The sequence below is a fragment of the Abramis brama genome (genome assembly GCF_963993115.1).
Source record: "Abramis brama genome assembly, chromosome: 18".
In the NCBI taxonomy this organism is placed as follows: domain Eukaryota; kingdom Metazoa; phylum Chordata; class Actinopteri; order Cypriniformes; family Leuciscidae; genus Abramis; species Abramis brama.
In genome coordinates this window covers 12,652,173-12,658,551 of record NC_139980.1, presented here as the reverse complement: position 1 = coordinate 12,658,551, position 6,379 = coordinate 12,652,173, and positions in this window count along the sequence as shown.

Below are 6,379 nucleotides of genomic sequence, written 5' to 3'. Positions count from 1 at the left end.
GTTGGGCAGGCATATCCCCTACATCCACTGCTATAACCACCAGCTTCACCTCACTGTCATACATGCGATTCAAAGTGAACCTTGTGCTAAAAGATTCTTTGACTTGTCAGGCTCCCTGCACTCTTTTTTCAGGCATCATTTTGTCTCTCAGAGATACAATTGCCCGTATCTCAAGAGACTGTTGGAAATCCGCTGGACAAGTCATTATGAAGTCACAAAATTTGTGGTGGATAATGAGGAAGTCATTCTTGACATTCTTTTTAAGGTTTCCAATGATGACAATGCATCAGTTGACCTTGCAAAAGAATCATCCGGGCTTCTCTCTCAGCTGAAGCGACGCCATTTTTTTAAAATTGGCAAATTTCTGATACATCTTCTCGCCCTTTTAAAACCAGCTAATGCCATCCTACAGTCTCAGCATGTTGATTTGTGCAGTGCAGCAGAAGTTGTGCAGGGATGTCTTGGTGCACTGAAAAATCTCAGAGAAAATGACAGTGAATTTCAGCAGTACTGCGCTGAGATGTCTACTGTTGAGCCCTCACCAAAACGTCTAAGGACTGTGAATCCCTCCTATGGTGACTCTGTCATTTTTTCACCTTTAGGGCAAGAAGGGCAGTCAGGTTCGGAATGTGCCACTGCAGCTCTAAGACGACAGATGTTGAACATACTAGATACAGCTGTATCAGAAATAGAAAACAGGTTTTCCACAAAGAATTTACAGCTGATGCAAGCCCTCTCAGGTTTAATGCCAAAATCCAGCAAATTTCTTGACATCCAGTTGCTTGAACCTCTCTGTAGTCTTGCAGGGGTTGCAAAAACTGAACTCCAGAATGAAATTATTGTTGCCAGACCAATGCTGTCCAAAAAACTTCCATCTGATGCTGAATGTTCTGCTGTTTGCAAACTCTTGCAGGAATACAAAGATGCATTTGCAGGTCTTCATAAATTGTATGTATCTGCTATGGTCATGGGTGTCTCTACTGCTTCATGTGAGAGCTCATTCTCTACTCTGGCAAGAATTTTGACACCATTCCGCCGAACAATGCTTCATGAGAGGAAAAAAAACCTTGTGCTTTTAGCTCATGAAAAAGCAATAACACATGAACTGGACATGGATGAGTTTGTAACAGAATTCTCTAAAATGAGTAGAAAGCTAATGCTGTAAATATTATAGTGATAGAAATAGATCTTTTTCAAGACCTGCCCTGTTTTCCTCAAATCTAAAGTCACTAAACTGATTCAAGATCTATTGTGTGGTTAAAAAAAAAAAAAAAAAAAAAAATCCTAAATATAGGCCAGGCCTACATAAGATTGTAAATAAAATATAAATAAATAAATAAATAAAAATGTACAAAATAACAATGGCCAAAAATCTGTAATGTTATACTATATAAACAGACGTTCGAATAATTCTTAAGAAAACAGCATTTCAGATAAAATTAACATTTTTAGTTTGTAACAAGTTTGTTTTAGTTGATGTAAATAGTTATTTTAAAAGAACTGCCCCTTTTTATCAAATCTAAAGTTACCTAATTGATACAAGATCTGTGGGGTCAAAACAAAATATTACAAATACAAAAAGAGAGAATGTAAAAATAAACATGTTAACCATTTTTATCTATCTATCTATCTATATAAAGTTACTAAATAGTTCCAAAATATGTACAAAAAATATAGAAAATGAAGAAAACACAAATACAACAATAACAAACAACCCTAACAGTTGCCTTATAGAACATTAAAGACCCCCCCCCCCACACACACCCCCACCCCCACCCACACCGGCCCACCTGGAATATCACTTGGCCCACCTTTCAGCTCATATCTGGAGCCGGGCCTGCGCACACGCACTGCAAACGAAATATGTGTGAAACGGGCGTAGACTTGAGCGAGTGTTGCCATCTTTAGTTCAGCGACATATTTCCCGCCGCGCACTCTCTGTCCGCTAGTGCTCATCTGTATTTGACGCAAGTGTTTGTTTGTGTGTGAGTGTGCGCGCTTGCGCACTCATTGGGATAATTGTAAACGCGCAAACACAGACAGAAAAGACATGCCATCGTGGAAATAAGATAAATAACATATTAATTAAGGGCTATTTAGTTTTTTTAAATAAAATAACAAATTGTAATCTGGCGCTATAAAGAAAATCAAATCAAATTTACTTGACTTCAAGGGGGGCGGGGGGAGCCGTTAGGAGGGCGGGGCGCCCCCCTTATATAATGGTAGGGGAAACACTGTAGCCTATATATTTACTCCATAAACTAACTATACAAACATGGAAAACAGTGATAGATGGGTCTCTAAACCTTTATGCTGAAGAGAAAATCCAACGCAACTTTGAGGGGACCAAGTCAAACATGATTATGTTTATCTGCCCAGCTAGCAACACTGGACATCAACCACACGGCATAGGCTAATAACCTTTTTTTCATATACTGTCTACTTTCTATAACAGTTCTATCTAATAACATGTTAAACAGTACTGTTAGACAGATCGCTAACTAATAAACACAGAGAATGCGAGCATTATTTGCTCTGGCGTTCTCAGCGCCGCCAAAATAAAGGTCTGTCGCGCCGTCAAAATAAAAGTCACCGTGCTTGCATCACTCCCTTACCCCTTCTACCAGTTCCTATGGCCACTTGGCCAGTGCGAACGCAAACAGCAAAACCGAGTTTGGGGGAGAGTAGTTCTTAGAACTGTTTAGAAGTGGAGAACTAAGAACTAAGTTCCTAGAACTACTTGGTCGGAAAGCGGCTATTGGGGGGAAGCACAGGCGAAGCACTGCTACTTGGGCACAGAGATATCACAAAAGTAGCAGTGCTTCGCCTGTTCTAACGATCAACATTAATAATGCTCATACTGTCAAATTTAGCCTTATTCAAGAACAGCATCTATAGATATTTGTGGTAGTCAAGGCTTAAAGGATTTCTCTTGTATATGTATTTTTTTCCTAGGTTGCTTTCAAAAGTGGCTGGAGGGCAAAAATTTGGAGTAAGCAGAGCTGAAGGCCAGAACAGTGAAGCTTGGGCACTACTTGACAGAAAAAATTCAAGACATCAACAAAAAAGTCAAAAAAGCCAAATAAGTAGATTGCTTGCTTCACTTCATAAACTACATTTATTTTTCTCTTAAGTAGTTACAATGAAATGTTTTATTGATTTAAGCTTACAAATAATTAATAATTTCATACAAATTCATACAAAAAAAACCCCCACATCTTTGTATTTATTATTTCATCTTTTTATTAGGTTGTTTGATTTAATAAAGATGTTAGAATGAAATTCATATAAATAAATGTAATTCTCCTCTTGAATGTGTATATTTGTGTCTGTGTGCTCCATTCCTAAAGCATAGGTTTGGTTTTATCATAAGCCTAGGGTAGGTGTTGTAACTAGCAGCTAAATTAAATCAGTGACCAGCAACATAAAACAGCTTCAAACCCTAGCTGGTTACAATTCTCAGCAAAAGAAAATCCCAAAAAAAAACGCTACCAGCATAAGCTGGTATTGGGTGGTCTAACCAGCTACCATGTTCCAAAACAGCTTGAACTGGTCTAGCTGGTTTTTCCACAAGGGTGAGCACTGATTTTGCAGCTTTGGCTCAGATACTTTATTATCCATGTGTACTATTATCTGGTATTGGCTAGGAGTTTTAACACATGTAAAATATTCCGAGCCTGGAAATATGTGCATGAATATGAATATACACGGTATGAAAATAAATAAAACTCGCGTGCAAATTAATGTAACAGTTAATGCGGAACTACTTTATACGCGGGTTCTTTAGGGACATAATCTGAGATTGCAAGGCTGGAATGTGTGTGTGTGCGTCAGTCACAGTGTCTGTGTGTGTGAGAGAGAGAGTCGCGGGCGCGATCGAACAGTGGAAACAATGTTGTTTTTGTATGTTTTTAATACCTCGTCATTTTGTACATACAGGACATCATTCAAACTGCAAAGTGTTAACTTATATTTGTGTACACTCGCAATAAAACACAACAAATTCTTGCGTGTTTTGAGGGAGTTTCTTTCCTGTTTATCCTCGCCAGCCATAACCTCCATCGTTGTTCTGACAAAAGCTTCGTCTTGTCACATTCATGAAGTCTAATGACGGGTATACTGTAAAATCCAAATTTAACTGAACCTCCGGCACGATTTGAACATCCACTGACCCAGCCGGGTCCACAAGCCCCTTTCACAAGTCCACAAGAACACAAGTACAGACAAGAACGCATATTGAGAAACGGCTTCTGTGTTGCAGCTGCCGCAGGGTAACCGGTTGCTATGGAAACGGACAACAACCATATAAGGACTTCTATATTGCTGTGGTCTGATGAATGAAAAAACAAACATGTTTCTTTACTGACACTTTCCATGAATAGGGGATTGCTAAACTTTGTCAAACATCAAAATTAAATAGACAAAATGTAAAATTTATAACTTCCAGTCATATTACAATCTGTGTAAAAATGTGAAAAGTGGAAGATTATTAACTAAGATACTATAGATTATTTACTTGATTATTAAACATTTTTAAATAAACAATTGTTAAAAAAGCTACTTTTCATAATAGGTTAATTTTATGTTAGATAATATTTTATCTAACTAGTTATCACAAAAAAACTACATGATTTGTGCCACTAATTTTAAAAAGCAATGGGGCACCAAAGTGCATGTATTTAGTTAATGTAGTATTTTCAGATAAATATTGAAATATTCTCCTGTACATCCCTTTTTTCCACAGTTCTGAGTGATTACTAATGGCAGTTCGATCTGTGACTTGCACCTCTGCGGTTGTGCAGTGTACCGAGATGGGAATTCAATAAGACATCAGCAGTAGCAGGTAACATTAATCACCCAGACTCTTCTTCTTTCACTGTATATCACCACAGACAGCGGATGAACTCTTCAACCTCAAGATAAAGATCACCTCCATAATCACATGCTTCCCATTGCAGGGAAATTACCGTTTGTGTTGTCCTAAATGGATCAAGAAATTTCAGCCTTGTAAGAATGTATTTCTTTAAAGAGTTTTACCTTTAACAGCTATGATTTCCTTACTATATCCAACTATCTGTCATTAAATGAAAGTAAGTAAATAATCCGTAGTTTATTTATATTCAGCTCATTTTCAGAGACAAAAGAAATGCCCATCATTCTTGTCTTTTTCTTTCTGAAAACAGACAAAAGGATTATCTGGTAATTATTATATCTTGTGTCTAAAACTGAAACAAACCCAATAATTAGAGACCACAATACATTTGGAGGTAATTACAGGCTCATGACATTATATTTATGGCGGATTATATATTTGATCTCTAACAAATAGATAATGTATAAAAAGTATAGTTATGCAAAGCACAAATAATTGGAGTCTTGCCTAGAAACAGCAACTGGACTCAAAACAAAGATCCGTAATGGATCTTGGACCGTTTTAGTTTTAATGAATAAACATTCTTTTAATACATTTTTTATTTTGATTAAATTTTACTAAACAGCTCATAAAGCAGCTCCTTCTATACAATGTTAAATATATATATATATATATAAGTTATGACAACACATGTTGTTACATTGCTTTAACTCATCAAAATTAAGCAATTCTCAATTGCTCTTTTTTTATAAGTTATAAAAGATTCAGTAATTTTTTAAAAGTCAGTTTAATGTGATTTAAGTTGAAATTTTTTTTTTTTTTTACAGCGAAGAAGCTTTTTGGCAAGGGTTCTTTAAAATGAAGCCAAGATAAACCCATTGAACATTTTTATGCTCTCTTTAAGTGGCCTTTTATGTAATTAATATTATTCTATCTCCAAATTTTTATCTTAAGTACAGGTTAAAAAAACAAAACTTTTTAAGATATGGAGTACATTACAAGTGCAAGATACTTTGCTAACATTGCACATACATTTGATTTAGTTTTTAAATCTGATCTTTGGGACTGACTGTCCACAGTGTAATTTTGTAAGTAACAAAATTTTATCTGTTTGTTATTCAGACAGTGTCCTCAAAATCTGATATACCTGCATTGGCTGCTATGGTAATCACTTAATCTTCAGCTCAATGCTTAGAGACATTAGAGAGTGACAGCCATTGTGGGAAAGCTCAGTAAAAACATTTTCCACTGGAAACTTTGTTCATAAGGACCACATTAACACAGTACTACACATACTGTATATGGGTATTTTCATTCATAGGCTTTTACTTAATCTTTACATTGATATTACTGTCATCATAATTAGCTTTAAAACAGCATATCATCTAAGCAACTTTGGCCAGGCCTTGCAATAATGTATGGAAATCAGAGTTTACCAGGTGCAGTTACTAGAGTAAAAATGTAGCTACAATTGTTATAAAAATACACTATCTTCAAAGAAACGCA